A 23,019-nucleotide genomic window follows, 5' to 3' on the forward strand; every position below is an offset into this window, starting at 1 on the left:
GCTGGTCAGGATCCTTTGCTTACAAACCGAACCCTAATGGACGGGGCTTCCCGACCCGGACTCAGGTGGGGCGTGTGAGAAGTGGGACTGTTCTTAATGTTTCCTCTGAATAGTGTGGGGGTGCCTCAGTTTCCCCTAGGCAGTTCTTAAGTATCTAGGGGGTGGAGTAAGGGTGTATGATCATTGCAGAGCCCTAGAGGGCATATGTGTGCAGGAGTCTGGACACAGAGAATGGCCAACACCCTGTTTCCTGGCAACTGATGGCCTGGGCCCTTCCCCCCCCCTGCAAGGTTAGAGCTGAAGGGTTGGAGAACAAAGGAATCAGGTGACCTCCTGGCCCGGGAAAGGGACAAAGCCCAGAGGAGGAGGGGCTGGAGGGGGGTTTCAGTTTGGGGCTGGCTGGGACATGGAGTGAAGTGCAGACGTGGTTGTCTGGCTCACTGCCCCCCAAAATGGACCCAGCTGAGGGGTCCCGTTCTCTGCACCTGCAAGCTCTGTTTTAGACCATGTTTCTGTCGTCAAATAAACCTTCTGTTTACTGGCTGGCTGAGAGTCACATCTGACTGCGGAGTTGGGGTGCAGGACCCTCTGGCTTCCCCAGGAGCCCCGCCTGAGCGGACTCGCTGGGGGGAAGCGCACGGAGGGGCAGAGGAGGCTGAATGCTCCGAGGTCAGACCCAGGAAGGTGGAAGCTGTGTGAGCTGTGAGTCCTGAAGACAGGCTGCTCACAGAAAAGCGACTGCCCCAGAGTTCTGACTGGCTTCATAGGGAGCAGTTTCAGAGCATGCCGGGGACTCCGTGACAGGGCGTGAGCAGAGTCCTCACCAAACCAGACACTTCTCTCTCCGAGACTGGCGAGAGCTTGGCTCCCAGATGGAGGGCTCTTGCCTGGCATCACCAACGGTCACAGGCTCGCTGCTCTCACTCACATTGCGTCGCATGAGGGCAGTAGACTCTGAGGCTTGACTTCTTTTTCCTTGCTACTAAAGCCAGCCCAAGGGGAAAAAAACAAGTAAGTTACCATCTCAGGCGGCAACGTCTCAGAGGCTCCTCTGTTTGCCTCTTCCACACGGCGGGGATCCGCCCTCCACTCTCCTCCCATTACACCTTGAGCATCCCAACCAAAATCTCCTTTTCTTACGGCACCCCACAGAGTCACTCTGCTCAAGAGACTCTGGCCCCTCTCCACCTACATCCCCCCGAGCCCTGTCCCCAGCGAGGACGCCCACGGCCGCTGAGGAGGACGACAGCGACTGCGGACGAGGAACTGGAAGCACTGACCTGGCAGCCAGGTCTGCAGAGGGCAGAGAGCGGAGGCCTTGTTCCGCCCCCTTGGAAAGAGGCCCAAGCGGCTCAGGCCCCCTCCTGCCGTGTTTCCCTCCGGCGAGAGCTCCGGCACCATTCCTCGCCAGAGCCGCTGCGAAAGCCGAGCCGGAGCCCTCGCTCCACAGCGCTCATCATGTTGTGGGTCGTCTTGTGTTGCGTGTGACATGTTGTGGGTTATTTTGTGTTGAGTGAGTGTGTGTTTGTGAGATGTTGTGGGTCGTGTGTGTGATGTTTTGTGTGTGTTGCTTTCCGTGTCGCGGTGTGTGTGTGTCTTTGTCGTGTGTTATTTTTGTGTGTCGTGTTCTGTGCCCTTCTGTGTCATCGTATCGAAAAGCATTTTGGTGAATAATTCGAGGAGAGCTTTAGCACTAGTACTTGTCGATAATTTAAGTCTCCTTAGGAGTAATTTTCTTGACCCAATCGCTACGAACTCTTCAGGAGAGACGCTGGATTGCTGGAGTCTTTACCACTAGATACTTGTAAAGAATGATTTTCTACCTTGAGTCCTTTGCACGAACCGATCTGTTCCAACGCACCAAAGGAGAATGCCTTTGCTTTTCTGCTGGAGGATTCCGTGGGAAATTTATCAGAGGACGGCTGAGGAATGAATTGTCTCATTCCTAGTCAGTTTCACGGACCGATTTTAGTCCAAATCTCCAGGAGCTAATTATGAATATAGTACGGAGGATGATTCCATGTGTAATTAATTGCTAACATTGATCAGAAAGAACTGCCTCCTTTTTAGTCATTTCTACCAAATCGTCAACTGATATCTACCTAATCACAAGGAGCCAATCTGAAAGGCTTTTGGAGGAGGATTCCATTTGTCATTGATTATAAGCATTGATCAGTTATAACTTTCTCTTTTTTAGCAATTTTCTCGATAAATCCTTGCTAAATGCCAAAGAGAGAATAGACTTGCTTTTTGGTGCATGGTTCCATGAGGAGGACATCAGGATACCTGATTTCGAATGACGTTCTCATTTTCAGTAATTTTCGCAACCTGCTCTGTACCGTCTGACGAGAAGTGAATCCTCGGGGCTTTCAGGAAGATTCCCTCTCAAATTTATCTGTCGCACAGGTCAAAGATGAATTTCTCTATTTTAGTATATTTCGAGAAAGGATTTCTTCCAAATCACCAGCAGGGAATCGAAAAGCGTTTTGGTGAATCATTCGAGGAGAAATGGATCACTAGTACTTGTCAATAATGTATGTCTCATTATGAGTAATTTTCTTGAACAGATCTCTACCAAATGATCAGGCGAGATTACGTATGGCTTTTCGAGGAAGAGTGCATGAGACATCAACGGCTACATCTGATTAGTAATGAAAGTCTCATTTTTAGCACTTTACACTACCCATCTGTATGTGTGACGTGTTCTGTGTGTGTGTGTGCGTCGGTATCGTGCTGTGTGTGTTGTCTTGGGTGGCCACAACACAGGGAAATGCACAAAGCATTCCCCTCCTGGAGGAAGAGTGACACGACGTGGCCACTCAGGAGTAATACACAAACAATCCCAAGCCTCCCCCCCACCCCCCACCCCGGAGCAACAGTGATGTCTGTGGCCAATTCAGGTCATTCAGAAAGCATTTCCCTCATGGAGCAACAGTGACACTGGGTGGCCACTTGGAGTAATGCAGAAAGCATTTCCCTCACGGAGCAATGGTGAAACTGCGTGGCCAATTCAGGTAGTGCTCATATCATTTCCCTCCCGGAGCAACAGTGACACCGGGCAGCCCCTTGGAGTAAGACACAATTCATTTCCTCACGGAGCACCAGTTGCACAAAATGAGTTGAATAATCATAATAATAATTAATAATAAAACTAAACAAAAAATAGGTAGGTAGATTTTCAATAATTGGAAGGTAGAGCAAACAGAAGAAGGCAGATTTCTAAGCAACTACAAATTCGCACGCATACTGAGCCTAAGATCTTCAAGAGACTGGATTCAACAAGTATTTTCCCATCCTACATGTCTTTCGGCAACTTGAAGAGTTTCTGTAGATTAGATTTGCCGTTGTTTCTCTTTACAGATTACACTCCTGTGTTAGGCTGGACTTCCCCCTTCTCGTTTCCTTTGTCTCTTCAGGTACTTTCAGCAGCCTTTCTACTGCCCTGCATGATCTTCGTCCTCTCCGACTTTTCCATGGCTCCCGAGACCTCACTTGTGGGAATGCACTCCGACCCGCGTCCTGTGAAGGGACACGGCACGAGGAGAGAAGAGGAGAGACGAGAAAGAGAGAGTTGGCGAACACAGGAGAGAAAACAGAGAAACAGGAGAGCATGGCGAGCAACTCACCACCTGGAGTCATCCTCTTGGATCCAAGCTTCAGTTGTGGAGAAGACACCGTTCCTGACCAGAGAAACGAGCAGCCTCTGAAAAAGGGGCCTTTTCTCCCTCCTAGCCACAGCTGGTCAGGATCCTTTGCTTACAAACCGAACCCTAATGGACGGGGCTTCCCGACCCGGACTCAGGTGGGGCGTGTGAGAAGTGGGACTGTTCTTAATGTTTCCTCTGAATAGTGTGGGGGTGCCTCAGTTTCCCCTAGGCAGTTCTTAAGTATCTAGGGGGTGGAGTAAGGGTGTATGATCATTGCAGAGCCCTAGAGGGCATATGTGTGCAGGAGTCTGGACACAGAGAATGGCCAACACCCTGTTTCCTGGCAACTGATGGCCTGGGCCCTTCCCCCCCCCTGCAAGGTTAGAGCTGAAGGGTTGGAGAACAAAGGAATCAGGTGACCTCCTGGCCCGGGAAAGGGACAAAGCCCAGAGGAGGAGGGGCTGGAGGGGGGTTTCAGTTTGGGGCTGGCTGGGACATGGAGTGAAGTGCAGACGTGGTTGTCTGGCTCACTGCCCCCCAAAATGGACCCAGCTGAGGGGTCCCGTTCTCTGCACCTGCAAGCTCTGTTTTAGACCATGTTTCTGTCGTCAAATAAACCTTCTGTTTACTGGCTGGCTGAGAGTCACATCTGACTGCGGAGTTGGGGTGCAGGACCCTCTGGCTTCCCCAGGAGCCCCGCCTGAGCGGACTCGCTGGGGGGAAGCGCACGGAGGGGCAGAGGAGGCTGAATGCTCCGAGGTCAGACCCAGGAAGGTGGAAGCTGTGTGAGCTGTGAGTCCTGAAGACAGGCTGCTCACAGAAAAGCGACTGCCCCAGAGTTCTGACTGGCTTCATAGGGAGCAGTTTCAGAGCATGCCGGGGACTCCGTGACAGGGCGTGAGCAGAGTCCTCACCAAACCAGACACTTCTCTCTCCGAGACTGGCGAGAGCTTGGCTCCCAGATGGAGGGCTCTTGCCTGGCATCACCAACGGTCACAGGCTCGCTGCTCTCACTCACATTGCGTCGCATGAGGGCAGTAGACTCTGAGGCTTGACTTCTTTTTCCTTGCTACTAAAGCCAGCCCAAGGGGAAAAAAACAAGTAAGTTACCATCTCAGGCGGCAACGTCTCAGAGGCTCCTCTGTTTGCCTCTTCCACACGGCGGGGATCCGCCCTCCACTCTCCTCCCATTACACCTTGAGCATCCCAACCAAAATCTCCTTTTCTTACGGCACCCCACAGAGTCACTCTGCTCAAGAGACTCTGGCCCCTCTCCACCTACATCCCCCCGAGCCCTGTCCCCAGCGAGGACGCCCACGGCCGCTGAGGAGGACGACAGCGACTGCGGACGAGGAACTGGAAGCACTGACCTGGCAGCCAGGTCTGCAGAGGGCAGAGAGCGGAGGCCTTGTTCCGCCCCCTTGGAAAGAGGCCCAAGCGGCTCAGGCCCCCTCCTGCCGTGTTTCCCTCCGGCGAGAGCTCCGGCACCATTCCTCGCCAGAGCCGCTGCGAAAGCCGAGCCGGAGCCCTCGCTCCACAGCGCTCATCATGTTGTGGGTCGTCTTGTGTTGCGTGTGACATGTTGTGGGTTATTTTGTGTTGAGTGAGTGTGTGTTTGTGAGATGTTGTGGGTCGTGTGTGTGATGTTTTGTGTGTGTTGCTTTCCGTGTCGCGGTGTGTGTGTGTCTTTGTCGTGTGTTATTTTTGTGTGTCGTGTTCTGTGCCCTTCTGTGTCATCGTATCGAAAAGCATTTTGGTGAATAATTCGAGGAGAGCTTTAGCACTAGTACTTGTCGATAATTTAAGTCTCCTTAGGAGTAATTTTCTTGACCCAATCGCTACGAACTCTTCAGGAGAGACGCTGGATTGCTGGAGTCTTTACCACTAGATACTTGTAAAGAATGATTTTCTACCTTGAGTCCTTTGCACGAACCGATCTGTTCCAACGCACCAAAGGAGAATGCCTTTGCTTTTCTGCTGGAGGATTCCGTGGGAAATTTATCAGAGGACGGCTGAGGAATGAATTGTCTCATTCCTAGTCAGTTTCACGGACCGATTTTAGTCCAAATCTCCAGGAGCTAATTATGAATATAGTACGGAGGATGATTCCATGTGTAATTAATTGCTAACATTGATCAGAAAGAACTGCCTCCTTTTTAGTCATTTCTACCAAATCGTCAACTGATATCTACCTAATCACAAGGAGCCAATCTGAAAGGCTTTTGGAGGAGGATTCCATTTGTCATTGATTATAAGCATTGATCAGTTATAACTTTCTCTTTTTTAGCAATTTTCTCGATAAATCCTTGCTAAATGCCAAAGAGAGAATAGACTTGCTTTTTGGTGCATGGTTCCATGAGGAGGACATCAGGATACCTGATTTCGAATGACGTTCTCATTTTCAGTAATTTTCGCAACCTGCTCTGTACCGTCTGACGAGAAGTGAATCCTCGGGGCTTTCAGGAAGATTCCCTCTCAAATTTATCTGTCGCACAGGTCAAAGATGAATTTCTCTATTTTAGTATATTTCGAGAAAGGATTTCTTCCAAATCACCAGCAGGGAATCGAAAAGCGTTTTGGTGAATCATTCGAGGAGAAATGGATCACTAGTACTTGTCAATAATGTATGTCTCATTATGAGTAATTTTCTTGAACAGATCTCTACCAAATGATCAGGCGAGATTACGTATGGCTTTTCGAGGAAGAGTGCATGAGACATCAACGGCTACATCTGATTAGTAATGAAAGTCTCATTTTTAGCACTTTACACTACCCATCTGTATGTGTGACGTGTTCTGTGTGTGTGTGCGTCGGTATCGTGCTGTGTGTGTTGTCTTGGGTGGCCACAACACAGGGAAATGCACAAAGCATTCCCCTCCTGGAGGAAGAGTGACACGACGTGGCCACTCAGGAGTAATACACAAACAATCCCAAGCCTCCCCCCCCACCCCCCACCCCGGAGCAACAGTGATGTCTGTGGCCAATTCAGGTCATTCAGAAAGCATTTCCCTCATGGAGCAACAGTGACACTGGGTGGCCACTTGGAGTAATGCAGAAAGCATTTCCCTCACGGAGCAATGGTGACACTGCGTGGCCAATTCAGGTAGTGCTCATATCATTTCCCTCCCGGAGCAACAGTGACACCGGGCAGCCCCTTGGAGTAGTGAATCCTCGGGGCTTTCAGGAAGATTCCCTCTCAAATTTATCTGTCGCTGCCAAGGTTCCTCCCCCACTCTGAACTCTAGGGTACAGATGTGGGGACCTGCATGGAACACCTCCTAAGCTTATCTTTACTAGCTTAGGTCAAAACTTCCCCAAGGTACAAAATATTCCACCCGTTGTCCTTGGATTGGCCGCTACCACCACCAAACTAATACTGGTTACTGGGGAAGAGCTGTTTGGATGCATCTTTCCCCCCAAAATACTTCCCAAATCCTTGCACCCCACTTCCTGGACCAGGTTTGGTAAAAAGCCTCACCAATTTGCCTAGGTGACTACAGACCCAGATCCTTGGATCTTAAGAACAATGAACAATCCTCCCAACACTTGCACCTCCCCTTTCCTGGGAAATGTTGGATAAAAAGCCTCACCAATTTGCATAGGTGACCACAGACCCAAACCCTTGGATCTGAGAACAATGAAAAAGCATTCAGTTTTCTTACAAGAAGACTTTTAATAAAAATAGAAGTAAATAGAAATAAAGAAATCCCCCCTGTAAAATCAGAATGGTAGATCTCTTACAGGGTAATTAGATTCAAAAACATAGAGAACCCCTCTAGGCAAAACCTTAAGTTACAAAAAAGATACACAGACAGAAATAGTTATTCTATTCAGCACAATTCTTTTCTCAGCCATTTAAAGAACTCATAATCTAACACATACCTAGCTAGATTACTTACTAAAAGTTCTAAGATTCCATTCCTGGTCTATCCCCGGCAGAAACCAGCATATAGACAGACACACAGACCCTTTGTTTCTCTCCCTCCTCCCAGCTTTTGAAAGTATCTTGTCTCCTCATTGGTCATTTTGGTCAGGTGCCAGCAAGGTTACCTTTAGCTTCTTAACCCTTTACAGGTGAGAGGCGCTTTCCCCTGGCCAGGAGGGATTTCAAAGGGGTTTACCCTTCCCTTTATATTTATGACACCCCCCCCCAAATCTCAGCTAGGGTGAAACACTGGCTGGGATTTCTTCCTGGAGCTCTAGGAAAAACAGAGATAATAAGACACATGCATCTCTAAATACACTACCAAGTACATAAAGACTAACAATGTTTTCCACATCTCAAGGACGATTTTAACCAGTTGATTCTAGGAAACTTTCACGGGAGAGTGCATCAGCCACTTTGTTAGAGCTCCTGAGATGTGTTGGATGTCGAAATCAAAATCTTGGAGAGCTAAACTCCACCAAAGAAGTTTTTTGTTAGTTTCCTTGACGGTGTGAAGCCACTTCAGTGCAGCATGGTCGGTTTGCAGGTGGAAACACCGTCCCCAAACATATGGGCGTAGCTTTTCCAGAGCGTAACATTCCAGAGCGTAACAATGCATAACATTCTTTTTCAGTGACTGACCGGTTGCTTTCCCTCTCAGACAGTTTTTTGCTGAGAAACACTACAGGGTGGAATTCTTGATCAGGTCCTTTCTGCATTAAAACTGCTCCCACACCACGCTCGGACGCATCTGTGGTTACTAGGAACGGTTTGTCAAAGTCTGGGGCCCTTAGTACAGGGTCAGACATGAGTGTCGCTTTAAGCTTGTTGAAGGCCTTCTGACACTTTTCGGTCCACTGAACAGCATTTGGCTGTTTCTTTTTGGTTAGGTCTGTCAGTGGGGCAGCGATTTGGCTGTAGTGCGGTACAAATCGTCTGTAATAACCGGCCAAGCCTAAGAAGGATTGAACCTGTTTCTTTGACTTTGGGACAGGCCACTTTTGGATAGCATCCACTTTGGCCTGTAGGGGGCTGATAGTTCCTTGACCCACCTGGTGTCCAAGGTAAGTCACTCTGTTTAGGCCTATTTGACACTTCTTAGCCTTAACAGTTAGTCCTGCCTCCCTTATGCGCTCAAGGACTTTGTGTAGATGTTCCAGGTGGTCTGCCCAGGAATCCGAAAATATGGCCACATCGTCAAGGTAGGCGACTGCATATTCTCCTAATCCCGCTAGGAGACCATCTACAAGACTTTGGAAAGTGGCGGGTGCATTTCGCAGCCCGAAAGGGAGTACATTAAATTCATACAGCCCGAGATGTGTGATGAAGGCTGACCTTTCCTTGGCAGATTCATCTAGCGGTACCTGCCAGTACCCCTTGGTTAAGTCCAAGGTAGAGATGAACTGGGCCCGTCCCAGTTTCTCTCATAGTTCATCTGTGCGTGGCATTGGATAGTTGTCTGGGCGAGTTACAGCATTTAGCTTACGGTAGTCCACGCAAAAACGTATTTCCCCATCTGGTTTGGGAACTAGAACCACTGGAGATGCCCATGCACTTTCAGAGGGGCGGATTACACCCATCTGTAACATATCCTGGATCTCCCGTTCTATAGCAGTTTTAGCTTGAGGAGACACCCGGTAAGGGTGGACCCTAATTGGGTGAGCATTACCTGTGTCAATGGAGTGGTATGCCCGTTCAGTCAGTCCTGGGGTGGCTGAGAACGTTGGTGCGTAGCTAGTGCGCAGCTCCTTGATCTGCTGTCACTGCATACGCCCAAGGGTCATGGAGAGGTTCACCTCTTCCACACGACCAGCACTTTTCCCTTCGTAGTAGACACCTTCAGGCCACTCAGCGTCATCTCCTCCCTGGGCTGTAAACTGACAAACCTTTAATTCTCTGGAATAAAAGGGCTTTAGAGAATTAATATGGTGCACCTTAGGCTTTCGGTTAGAGGTGGGGAATGCTATGAGATAATTAACAGCTCCCAGGCGCTCCTGGACCGTGAATGGCCCTTCCCACGATGCTTCCATTTTATGGGCCTGGAGCGCCTTTAAGACCATGACCTGGTCTCCTACTTTGAAGGAATGCTCTCTGGCATGTTTATCATACCAGGCTTTTTGCTCTTTTTGAGCATCCTGTAAGTTTTCTCTAGCAAGGGCTAAAGAGGTTCGGAGGGTGTTTTGTAGGTTGGTTACAAAGTCCAGAATGTTATTTCCTGGAGAAGGTGTAAATCCCTCCCATTGCTGCTTCACCAACTGCAATGGCCCCCTAACCTCACGGCCATATACAAGTTCAAATGGGGAAAACCCTAAACTGGGATGTGGTACAGCTCTGTAGGCAAAGAGCAACTGCTGCAACACTAGGTCCCAATCATTGGAGTGCTCATTTACGAATTTACGTATCATGACCCCCAAAGTTCCATTAAACTTCTCCACCATGCCATTTGTTTGATGGTGGTAAGGAGTGGCAACCAAGTGATTTACCCCATGAGCTTCCCAAAGGTTTTCCATAGTTCCTGCCAGGAAATTAGTCCCTGCATCTGTGAGGATGTCGGAGGGCCAACCTACCCTGGCAAAAATGTCTGCTAGTGCCTGGCACACACTTTTACCCTTGGTGTTGCTTAGAGGTACTGCTTCCGGCCATCGGGTGGCAAAATCCATGAAAGTCAGTATGTACTGCTTTCCTCTGGCTGTCTTTTTCGGAAAAGGACCCAGAATATCCACAGCTACTCGCTGAAATGGAACTTCAATGATGGGGAGTGGCTGGAGAGGAGCTTTGACCTGGTCTTGGGGTTTTCCCACTCTTTGGCACACCTCACAAGACTGGACATACGTAGAAACATCCTTGCCCATTCCCTCCCAGTGGAATGACCCCACCAAACGGTCTTTGGTCCTGTTCACCCCAGCATGGCCACTAGGGTGATCGTGGGCTAAGCTCAAGAGCTTGGCCCGGTATTTAGTTGGAACTACCAACTGTCTCTGAGGATGCCAGTCTTCCTGGTGTCCACAAGAAAGAGTTTCCTTGTATAAAAGTCCTCTTTCTACAACAAACCTGGATCGATTAGAAGAGCTGAGAGGCGGTGGGTTGCTCCGTGCCACCCTCCAAGCTCTCTGGAGGCTTTCATCTACTTTCTGTTCAGTGTGGAACTGTTCCCTTGATGCTGGAGACATCAGTCCCTCATGGGATTGTGGACCTAGGCTTGGTCCCTCTGGAAGCAATATAGGGGATGGAGCTGTTTCTGTTGACTGTGAACCGCTCTCCGCTGGTGCACTATGTTGGGATTCAGGCTCCGGCTGAGCCTCTTGTGTCAGGTTATCAGCTGCTGCCAGTTCAGGGTCGGTGGGGCCCTCTGGTGTTGAGGTTGCAAGTACTGGATTCAGTGCTGACACGGGGTCTGGTGTTGGTTGTTCGGCTGGTTCCGGTTCTGGGACTGGTTCCGTCTGGGTCTCTGGGACTGGATCCACTACTGCTGTTGCAGACATTGGCCTGGGGTCCGGGTCCATCACCTCTGACTGGGTCCTGATAGAAGTTTCCGGAACAGAGCTAGGCCTCACGGCTTGTTTAGCCTGGCTGCGGGTGACCGTTCCCACCCTCTTGGCCTGCTTCACATGATTGGCCAAGTCTTCCCCCAACAGCATGGGGATGGGATAACCATCATAGACTGCAAAAGTCCACATTCCTGACCAGCCCTTGTACTGGACAGGCAACTTGCCTGTAGTCAAATTGAAAGAGTTGGACTTGAAGGGTTGAATCGTCACTTGGATCTCTGGGTTGATTAAATTGGGGTCCACTAAGGAAGCATGGATAGCTGACACTTGTGCTCCGGTGTCCCTCCACGCGGTGACCTTCTTCCCGCCCACACTCACAGTTTCCCTCCGCTCCAAGAGTATCTGGGAGATATCTGGGCCTGTGGACCTCTGGTGTGATTCCGGTGCAATGAACTGTAATCTGTTGGGGTTCTTGGGGCAGTTGACCTTTACATGCCCCAGCTCGTTACATTTAAAACATCGTCCAGCTGACGGGTCACTGGGGCGAGGAGGGTTGCTGGAGAACGGGGTGGTGGGACGATAAGGGGTCTGGAGGGTTCTTTGGGAGGTAGGTGGGGCCTTGGGCGGCCCCTGGTAATAGGGTGTGGTCTGGGGTGGTCCCTTCTGGTCTCCGCTCCACCTGCGACCAGTTTTCTTCTTCTCTGCCACCTCCACCCATCTGGCTCCAATCTCTCCTGCCTCGATTACAGTTTTGGGTTTCCCATCTAGGAAGTATCTTTCTATTTCCTCAGGAACACCCTCTAAGAATTGTTCCATTTGCATTAGGAAGGGCAAATTTAGTGGAGATTCAACACTTGCTCCTGATATCCAGGCATCCCAATGTTTCACAATGTGGTAGGCATGTCAGGTAAATGACATGTCTGGTTTCCACCTTAGGGCTCTGAACCTCCGACGAGACTGCTCAGGTGTTATCCCCATTCTGACTGTGACCTTGGATTTAAACAGTTCATACTTGTTCATGTGTTACTTTAGGCATTTCAGCTGCCACCTCAGCTAAGGGTCCACTGAGCTGTGGCCTCAGCTCTACCATGTATTGGTCAGTAGAGATGTTGTACCCAAGGCAGGCCCTTTCGAAGTTTTCTAAGAAGGCCTATCATCACCTGCCTTGTAGGTGGGGAACTTTCTGGGATGGGAAGTGGTACCTGGAGAAGGATTGCTAGGGTTTGTTGGTATATTCTGTTGGGCCTTTATCCTCTCCACCTCCTCCACATGCTTCCTCTCTTTTCCTTCTCCTCCTCCACATGCTTCCTCTCTTTTTCCTTCTCCTCCTCCAAATGCTTCCTTGCTTCCATTTCCCTCTTGTGGGCAGCCTCCTGTACCTCCTTCTCCAGCCGCATGAGTTCTATCTGTCTTTCATGTTCCCTTTGTTTTTCCTCAGCCTGAAATTTGGCTAATTCCAGCTGTAGTCGAGCTGCGGATTTGGTCATTCTAACCTCTCTGTTTTTAACTAACTTTACATCCGAGGTTTAGAAAGAAACAAACAAAACTTGGCTGTAAAATTTTGCTGTGCTGGAATAGAATACCTATTCTCTGAAAGTGATTGTCAGCCTACAGAAAAAGACAATTCCCTTGTCTCTGCTCTGGGCCCAAATTAAAGCAAAAAACCTCCAACTACTTGGAAACCTGCTTACCCAGCCCAAAGAAAAAGCAAATGGGTAGAACACACCCCCCCTATTTACTTTTAGGAAGAAAAGAAAAGAAAAAAAAACCTCTGGGTTGGAAGACTGTGAATTTCCCTGCAGGAGTTAAGTACCCTGCCTCCAGGCAAAGAAAACCTGCAATTCACAAAGATAATCCCCTTTTGTCTCTGCTTGGCCACAAAGCAGAGAAAAAACAAGCTGCTTTCAGTTTCAGCTGCTTTCTGGACTTCCTTTCCAAAGGAAAAAAAAATTTCCTTTTTAAAATCTGTATTTCTAGTTCAAAAAATCTCAACTGGATCTCAAAATAATTTCAGGTTAATCCCACCACTATGCCACCATGTCAAGGTTCCTCCCCCACTCTGAACTCTATGGTACAGATGTGGGGACCTGCATGAAAAACCTCCTAAGCTTATCTTTACCAGCTTAGGTCAAAACTTCCCCAAGGTACAAAATATTCCACCCATTGTCCTTGGATTGGCCGCTACCACCACCAAACTAATACTGGTTACTAGGGAAGAGCTGTTTGGACGCGTCTTTCCCCCCCAAATACTTCCCAAAACCTTGCACCCCACTTCCTGGACCAGGTTTGGTAAAAAGCCTCACCAATTTGCCTAGGTGACTACAGACCCAGACCCTTGGATCTTAAGAACAATGAACAATCCTCCCAACACTTGCACCCCCCCTTTCCTGGGAAATGTTGGATAAAAAGCCTCACCAATTTGCATAGGTGACCACAGACCCAAACCCTTGGATCTGAGAACAATGAAAAAGCATTCAGTTTTCTTACAAGAAGACTTTTAATAAAAATAGAAGTAAATAGAAATAAAGAAATCCCCCCTGTAAAATCAGAATGGTAGATCTCTTACAGGGTAATTAGATTCAAAAACATAGAGAACCCCTCTAGGCAAAACCTTAAGTTACAAAAAAGATACACAGACAGAAATAGTTATTCTATTCAGCACAATTCTTTTCTCAGCCATTTAAAGAACTCATAATCTAACACATACCTAGCTAGATTACTTACTAAAAGTTCTAAGATTCCATTCCTGGTCTATCCCCGGCAGAAACCAGCATATAGACAGACACACAGACCCTTTGTTTCTCTCCCTCCTCCCAGCTTTTGAAAGTATCTTGTCTCCTCATTGGTCATTTTGGTCAGGTGCCAGCAAGGTTACCTTTAGCTTCTTAACCCTTTACAGGTGAGAGGAGCTTTCCCCTGGCCAGGAGGGATTTCAAAGGGGTTTACCCTTCCCTTTATATTTATGACACACCCTTTATTCCATAACATAATTAAGGAAAATATTTCTCAATGAACTCTTCGTAAAAGGTCAGAAACAGCCAGTGTCCGCATCATGCTAAGGGCATTGGTATTTTCTTTAAATTTGCCAGACCAACCTAACTAACATCTAACAGACATTTGAACCTCTTCTTTTCACACGATTGCTCATCCTCAGGCTCTGCTTTGTCTCCAGACAGATCCATTCTCTTTCAGAACGGCCTTCCTCTTTCCATCTGTTTTGTTCATTGACATGTTGGAGTAAACACTCCCCTTCACTCTGTTCTCAGACAAACACTAGTATTAACTGTTTGCTACTGATGGGTTTAGAAAGCGTTTGTCGAGTGGAAGATGACATTTGTGGAGGATTGTTCCCAAGATCCAGTACTTTGTGTTCCAACATATCCCAGCTTCCTTGGTGAAAATAAGACCAAGGTTTCCTTGCAATATAGAAGAAGAAAGCAGCTTTTCACCCCAGATGGGACTTGGACCCACAATCTCTGGCTTAGGAAGCCAATGCCTTATCCATTAGGCCACTGGGGCCCTGCTGCATAAGTGAAGGAGGGATGGAAATTCCCTCTCATAATTGCACATTCCTCACATTCACTTGGAACCAAATACTCCCTTTATGAACTTTACATAACTGTCTGCATCCCCTGGCTGCGAGGCAAAGGGGCAGGTCACTGACAGAGCTGAGCACCACCTTTCTGCCAGCCATCTTTAGAGAAGAACCCCACCCTAGAGTCACACCTCCCTCCTCCAGCACCTCCATGTCTGTGGCTCTGAGTGCCAGTAGGCTGCTTAGTGGGCGAATCTGGGCTTGGAAGGGGGGGTCAGGTCAGCCTGTAAGGAATAACCAGGTGGGGCAGACCCAGGGGGAGGCTGTGGGCTGCTGTACAATTGGATCAAGTGACAGCTGGCTGAGTTCCAGGAGATGAGGCTGCAGCTGGACGATTTGAGCAGGATCACCGAGTGAGGGGAGGGGCGGCCTCCCATGACATTTTTGTGGCCTGCAGGGAATGGAGACAAAGCAGGGGGATGCAGGGACTCAGGGCAGGACCCGCAGATCCGGTACTGCAGGGCTACAGTTGATGGAGGAGAGAGAGTCCTGCAAGAGGAAGCAGCCGGAGGGAAGCAATAAGTGCAGAGTGCTAGCCAGCCAGCTGAGAGTCACAGGGGTCCAGAAATGGAAATGCTAGCAGGTCCTATGGTGTAATGGTCAGCATGCAAAACTCTGAATCCTGCGATCTGAGTTCGAATCCCAGTGGGACTTCCTGGGTCTATGTTGGTTTGCTGCAAAGCTTTAGAGTTTAGGGTGCTTGGTTTCCGTGTCTCTGGGTGAATCAGAGTGAATTTTTTCCCTCTTCCTGGGCAACTGATGCCCACTGGAGATAGGTCTTTGGTCCAGCTGGTTCAAGGGTCTGGCCACAATAGGTTGGGGCCCTGGAACTTAACAGTCTGGCTAGAGACACCTGAACATTGTGTTTCTCAATGCTTCACCTGATGCTTACAAGTTTGGTCCTTCTACCTGCAGTTGCCAACCTCTTCCTCTTGCCCACATGGCGCTTGAATAAAGGAGTGCCAGGGACAGGCTTCATAGTCAGGGCTAGGCAGGAGGGAGGAAGTGTTCCAGGCTGGAGCCCAGCACATCTCTCCTCCTCTGGGCACCTAGAGCAGAGGCGGCTGGTGCTGACAGCTCCAAGGGAAGGCTTAAAAGGCACAGAGCAACCGTGGGTGGGGCAAGAGGAGAAGAGGAACATGCCTATGTGTGGCCAGCAGACAGCCACAGAGAAAGACAGACAGCCTGCTCCCTGCTCTCTGGCATGCCGAACCCTCACTGAAGGCCACCTACAGACCAGCATTCTCTCTGCGGCCAGCATCACAAGGTGGTAGGAAAACAAAGCCAGCCCGCCAGTGAGGCCTCTGACCGTTCCCACTCAAGGAGTATTTTTGGCGGTGGCACAGGAGATATTTCCCCAAGAGGCTGTAGAGGCTTGTAGGGGCTTTGTGCTGGGAGAGAAGCTGAGCCCTGATTAGGGGGCGGGGCTTCACTGACTAGGAGTCCTATAAAGGTAGAAGCCAGTCAGGCAGTGGCACAGGACCTAGCAAACAGAGCTGTAAATGGGGGAGTTTGAGTGGGAGTTCTCTTGGAGGAGAAGGTGTTTGTGTGTGTTTGGTTTTGTATTGGTAGTATCTGTATGTGTAGAGGCTTGGAGGGGCTTTGTGCTGGGAGAGAAGCTGAGCCCTGATTAGGGGGCGGGGCTTCACTGACTATGGGTCTTATAAAGGTAGCGGCACAGACAGCTGCAGCGGCACAGGAGCTAGCAAACAGAGCTTTAAACAGGGGAGTTTGAGTGGGAGTTCTGTTGGAGGAGAAGGTATTTGTGTGTGTGTGTTTGGTTTTGTATTGGTAGTATCTGTATGTGTAGGGGCTTTGTGCTGGGAGAGAAGCTGAGCCCTGATTAGGGGGCGGGGCTTCACTGACTAGGGGTCCTATAAAGGTAGCAGCCAGTCAGGAAGCGGCACAGACAGCTGCAGTGGCACGGGAGCTAGCAAACAGAGCTGTAAACAGGGGAGTTGGAGTGGGAGTTCTGTTGGAGGAGAAGGTGTTTGTGTGTGTTTGGTTTTGTATTGGTAGTATCTGTATGTGTAGGGGCTTGGAGGGGCTTTGTGCTGGGAGAGAAGCTGAGCCCTGATTAGGGGGCGGGGCTTCACTGACTAGTGGTCCTATAAAGGTAGCGGCACAGACAGCTGCAGCGGCACAGGAGCTAGCAAAGAGAGCTGTAAACAGGGGAGTTCTGTTGGAGGAGAAGGTATTTGTGTGTGTTTGGTTTCGTAATGGTAGTATCTGTATGTGTAGGGGCTTTGTGCTGGGAGAGAAGCTGAGCCCTAATTAGAGGGCGGGGCTTCCCTGACTAGGGGTCCTATAAAGGTAGCAGCCAGTCAGGCAGCGGCACAGGAGGTAGCAAACAGAGCTGTAAACAGGGGAGTTTCAGTGGGAGTTCTGTTGGAGGAGAAGGTATTTGTGTGTGTGTGTGTTTGGTTTTGTATTGGTAGTATCTGTATGTGTAGGGACTTTGTGTTGGGAGAGAAGCTGAGCCCTGATTAGGGGGCGGGGCTTCCCTGACTAGGGGTCCTATAAAGGTAGCAGCCAGTCAGGCAGTGGCACAGGAGCTAGCAAACAGAGCTGTAAACAGGGGAGTTTGAGTGGGTGTTCTGTTGGAGGAGAAGGTATTTGTATGTGTGTGTTTGGTTTTGTATTGGTAGTATCTGTATGTGTAGAGGCTTGGAGGGGCTTTGTGCTGGGAGAGAAGCTGAGCCCTGATTAGGGGGCGGGGCTTCACTGACTAGGGGTCCTATAAAGGGAGCAGCCAGTCAGGCAGCAGCACAGATAGCTGCAGTGGTACAGGAGCTAGCAAATGGAGCTGTAAACAGGGGAGTTTGAGTGGGAGTTCTGTTGGAGGAGAAGGTATTTGTGTGTGTTTGGTTTTGTATTGGTAGTATCTGTATGTGTAGAGGCTTGGAGGGGCTTTGTGTTGGGAGAGAAGCTGAGCACTGATTAGGGGCGGGGCTTCCCTGACTAGGGGTCCTGTAAAGGTAGCAGCCAGTCAGGCAGCGGCACAGACAGCTGCAGCGGCACGGGAGCTAGCAAACAGAGCTGTAAACGGGAGTTTGAGTGGGAGTTCTGTTGGAGGAGAAGGTATTTGTGTGTGTTTGGTTTTGTATTGGTAGTATTTGTATGTTTAGGGGCTTTGTGCTGGGAGAGCAGCTGAGCCCTGATTAGGGGGCGGGGCTTCACTGACTAGCGGTCCTATAAAGGTAGCAGCCAGTCAGGCAGCGGCACAGACAGTTGCAGCGACACAGCAGCTAGCAAACAGAGCTGGAAACAGGAGAGTTTTAGTGGGAGTTCTGTTGGAGGAGAAGGTATTTGTGTGTGTTTGGTTTTGTATTGGTGGTATCTGTATGTGTAGGGGCTTTGTGCTGGGAAAGAAGCTGAGCCCTGATTAGGGGGCGGGGCTTCCCTGACTAGGGGTCCTATAAAGGTAGCAGCCAGTCAGGCAGCGGCACAGGAGCTAGCAAACAGAGCTGTAAACAGGGGAGTTTGAGTGGGAGTTCTGTTGGAGGAGAAGGTATTTGTGTGTGTTTGGTTTTGTATTGGTGGTATCTGTATGGGTAGGGGCTTTGTTCTGGGAGAGCAGCTGAGCCCTGATTAGGGGGCGGGGCTTCACTGACTAGGGGTCTTATAAAGGGAGCAACCAGTCAGGCAGCGGCACAGACAGCTGCAGTGGTACAGGAGCTAGCAAACGGAGCTGTAAACAGGGGAGTTTGAGTGGGAGTTCTGTTGGAGGAGAAGGTATTTGTGTGTGTTTGGTTTTGTATTGGTAGTATCTGTATGTGTAGGGGCTTGGAGGGGCTTTGTGCTGGGAGAGAAGCTGATCCCTGATTAGGGGGCGGGGCTTCCCTGACTAGGGGTCCTATAAAGGTAGCAGCCAGTCAGGGAGCGGCACAGCAGCTAGCAAACAGAGCTGTAAACAGGGGAGTTTGAGTGGGAGTTCTGTAGGAGGAGAAGGTATTTGTGTTTGTGTGTTTGGTTTTGTATTGTCAGTATGTGTATTTGTAGGGGTTTCGTGCTGGGAGAGAAGCTGAGCCCTGATTAGGGGGTGGGGCTTCCCTGACTAGGGGTCCTATAAAGGTAGCAGCCAGTCAGGCAGCGGCCCAGGAGCTAGCAAACAGAGCTGTAAACAGGGGAGTTTGAGTGGGAGTTCTGTTGGAGGAGAAGGTATTTGTGTGTGTGTGTGTTTGGTTTTGTATTGGTAGTATCTGTATGTGTAGGGGCTTTGTGCTGGGAGAGAAGGTGAGCCCTGATTAGGGGGCGGGGCTTCCCTGACTAGGGGTCCTATAAAGGTAGCGGCACAGACAGCTGCAGCGGCACAGGAGCTAGCAAACAGAGCTGTAAACAGGGGAGTTGGAGTGGGAGTTCTGTTGGAGGAGAAGAGGTTTGTGTGTGTTTGGTTTTGTATTGATAGTATCTGTATGTGTAGGGGCTTTGTGCTGGGAGAGAAGCTGAGCCCTGATAGGGGGCGGGGCTTCACTGACTAGGGGTCCTATAAAGGTAGCGGCACAGACAGCTGCAGCGGCACAGGAGCTAGCAAACAGAGCTGTAAAAAGGGGAGTTTGAGTGAGAGTTCTGTTGGAGGAGAAGGTATTTGTGTGTGTTTGGTTTTGTATTGATAGTATCTGTAGGTGTAGAGGCTTGGAGGGGCTTTGTGCTGGGAGAGAAGCTGAGCCCTGATTAGGGGCTGGGGCTTCACTGACTAGGGGTCCTATAAAGGTAGCAGCCAGTCAGGCAGCGGCACAGACAGCTGCAGTGGCACAGGAGCTAGCAAACAGAGCTATTAACAGGGGATTAAGAGTGGGAGTTTGGAGGAGAAGGTGTTTGTGTATGTTTGGTTTTGTATTGGTGGTATCTGTATGTGTAGGGGCTTTGTGCTGGGAGAGAAGCTGAGCCCTGATTAGGGGGCGGGGCTTCACTTACTAGGGGTCCTATAAAGGTAGCAGCCAGTCAGGCAGCGACACAGACAGCTGCAGGGGCACAGGAGCTTGCAAACAGAGCTGTAAACAGGGGAGTTTGAGTGGGAGTTCTGTTGGAGGAGAAGGTGTTTGTGTGTGTGTTTGGTTTTGTATTGGTGTATTTGTATGTGTAGGGGCTTTGTGCTGGGAGAGAAGCTGAGCCCCGATTAGGGGGCGGGGCTTCCCTGACGAGGGGTCCTATAAAGGTAGCGGCACAGACAGCTGCTGCGGCACAGGAGCTAGCAAACAGAGCTGTAAACAGGGGAGTTTGAGTGGGAGTTCTGTTGGAGGAGAAGGTATTTGTGTGTTTGGTTTTGTATTGGTTGTATCTGTATGTGTAGAGGCTTGGAGGGGCTTTGTGCTGGGTGAGAAGCTGAGCCCTGATTAGGGGGTTGGGCTTCACTGACTAGGGGTCCTATAAACGGAGCAGCCAGTCAGGCAGCGACACAGACAACTGCAGCGGCACAGGAGCTAGCAAACAGAGCTGTAAACAGGGGAGTTTGAGTGGGAGTTCGGTTGGAGGAGAAGGTATTTGTGTGTGTGTTTGGTTTTGTATTGGTAGTATCTGTATGTGTAGGGGCTTTGTGCTGGGAGAGAAGCTGAGCCCTGATTAGGGGGCGGGGCTTCACTGGCTAGGGGTCCTATAAAGGTAGCAGCCAGTCAGGCAGCGGCACAGGAGCTAGCAAACAGAGATGTAAACAGGGGAGTTTGAGTGGGAGTTCTGTTGGAGGAGAAGGTATTTGTGTGTGTATTTGGTTTTGTATTGGTAGTATCTGTATGTGTAGAGGCTTGGAGGGGCTTTGTGCTGGGAGAGAAGCTGAGCTCTGATTAGGGGGCGGGGCTTCACTGACTAGGGGTCCTATAAAGGTAGCAGCCAGTCAGGCAGTGGCACAGGAGCGAGCAAACAGAGCTGTAAACAGGGGAGTTTGAGCGGGAGTTCTGTTGGAGAAGGTATTTGTGTGTGTTTGGTTTTGTATTGGTAGTATCTGTATGTGTATAGGCTTGGAGGGGCTTTGTGCTGGGAGAGAAGCTGAGCCCTGATTAGGGGGCAGGGCTTCACTGACTAGTGGTCCTATAAAGGGAGCAGCCAGTCAGGCAGCGGCACAGGAGCGAGCAAACAGAGCTGTAAACAGGGGAGTTTGAGTGGGAGGAGAAGGTATTTGTGTGTGTTTGGTTTTGTATTGGTAGTATCTGTATGTGTAGGGGCTTTGTGCTGGGAGAGAAGCTGAGCCCTGATTAGGGGGCGGGACTTCACTGACTAGGGGTCCTATAAAGGGAGCAGCCAGTCAGGCAGTGGCACAGACAGCTGCAGCGGCACAGGAGCTAGCAAACAGAGCTGTAAACAGGGGAGTTTGAGTGGGAGTTCTGTTGGGGGAGAAGGTATTTGTGTGTGTTTGGTTTTGTAGAATCATAGAATATCAGGGTTGGAAGGGACCCCAGAAGGTCATCTAGTCCAACCCCCTGCTCAAAGCAGGACCAATTCCCAGTTAAATCATCCCAGCCAGGGCTTTGTCAAGCCTGACCTTAAAAACCTCTAAGGAAGGAGATTCTACCACCTCCCGAGGTAACGCATTCCAGTGTTTCACCACCCTCTTAGTGAAAAAGTTTTTCCTAATATCCAATCTAAACCTCCCCCACTGCAACTTGAGACCATTACTCCTCGTTCTGTCATCTGCTACCATTGAGAACAGTCTAGAGCCATCCTCTTTGGAACCCCCTTTCAGGTAGTTGAAAGCAGCTATCAAATCCCCCCTCATTCTTCTCTTCTGCAGGCTAAACAATCCCAGCTCCCTCAGCCTCTCCTCATAACTCATGTGTTCCAGTCCCCTAATCATTTTTGTTGCCCTTCGCTGGACTCTCTCCAATTTATCCACATCCTTCTTGAAGTGTGGGGCCCAAAACTGGACACAGTACTCCAGATGAGGCCTCACCAATGTCGAATAGAGGGGAACGATCACGTCCCTCGATCTGCTCGCTATGCCCCTACTTATACATCCCAAAATGCCATTGGCCTTCTTGGCAACAAGGGCACACTGCTGACTCATATCCAGCTTCTCGTCCACTGTCACCCCTAGGTCCTTTTCTGCAGAACTGCTGCCTAGCCATTCGGTCCCTAGTCTGTAGCTGTGCATTGGGTTCTTCCGTCCTAAGTGCAGGACCCTGCACTTATCCTTATTGAACCTCATCAGATTCCTTTTGGCCCAATCTTCCAATTGGTCTAGGTCCTTCTGTATCCTATCCCTCCCCTCCAGCGTATCTACCACTCCTCCCAGTTTAGTATCATCCGCAAATTTGCTGAGAGTGCAATCCACACCATCCTCCAGATCATTTATGAAGTTATTGAATAAAACCGGCCCCAGGACCGACCCCTGGGTCACTCCACTTGATACCGGCTGCCAAGTAGACATGGAGCCATTGATCAGTACCCGTTGAGCCCGACAATTTAGCCAGCTTTCTACCCACCTTATAGTGCATTCATCCAGCCCATACTTCCTAAACTTGCTGACAAGAATACTATGGGAGACCGTGTCAAAAGCTTTGCTAAAGTCAAGAAACAATACATCCACTGCTTTCCCTTCATCCACAGAACCAGTAATCTCATCATAAAAGGCGATTAGATGAGTCAGGCATGACCTTCCCTTGGTGAATCCATGCTGGCTGTTCCTGATCACTTTCCTCTCATGCAAGTGCTTCAGGATTGATTCTTTGAGGACCTGTTCCATGATTTTTCCAGGGACTGAGGTGAGGCTGACTGGCCTGTAGTTCCCAGGATCTTCCTTCTTCCCTTTTTTAAAGATTGGCACTACATTAGCCTTTTTCCAGTCATCCGGGACTTCCCCGGTTCGCCACGAGTTTTCAAAGATAATGGCCAGTGGCTCTGCAATCACAGCCGCCAATTCCTTCAGCACTCTCGGATGCAACTCGTCCGGCCCCATGGACTTGTGCACGTCCAGCTTTTCTAAATAGTCCCTAACCGCCTCTATCTCCACAGAGGGCTGGCCATCTCATCCGCATTTTGTGATGCCCAGCGCAGCAGTCTGGGAGCTGACCTTGTTAGTGAAAACAGAGGCAAAAAAAGCATTGAGTACATTAGCTTTTTCAACATCCTCTGTCACTAGGTTGCCTCCCTCATTCAGTAAGGGGCCCACACATTCCTTGGCTTTCTTTTTGTTGCCAACATACCTGAAGAAACCCTTCTTGTTACTCTTGACATCTCTGGCTAGCTGCAGCTCCAGAGATGTATTGGTAGTATCAGTATGTGTAGAGGCTTGGAGGGGCTTTGTGCTGGGAGAGAAGCTGAGCCCTGATTAGGGGGCGGGGCTTCACTGACTAGGGCTCCTATAAAGGTAGCAGCCAGTCAGGCAGCGGCACAGGAGCTAGCAAACAGAGCTGTAAACAGGGGAGTGTGAGT

The 23,019-nt window shown here is 49.7% G+C and overlaps 1 non-coding gene across 1 annotated transcript; it reads right to left on the bottom strand.

Annotated features, from left to right (window-relative positions):
• Positions 1–14,506: 14,506 nt before the first annotated feature.
• Positions 14,507–14,579, bottom strand: TRNAR-CCU (transfer RNA arginine (anticodon CCU)). The gene has a single exon. It is a non-coding gene; the product is annotated as a tRNA-Arg (tRNA).
• Positions 14,580–23,019: the final 8,440 nt, after the last annotated feature.

The sequence above is a fragment of the Lepidochelys kempii genome, unplaced genomic scaffold, assembly GCF_965140265.1.
Source record: "Lepidochelys kempii isolate rLepKem1 unplaced genomic scaffold, rLepKem1.hap2 scaffold_106, whole genome shotgun sequence".
Taxonomy (NCBI): Eukaryota; Metazoa; Chordata; order Testudines; family Cheloniidae; genus Lepidochelys; species Lepidochelys kempii.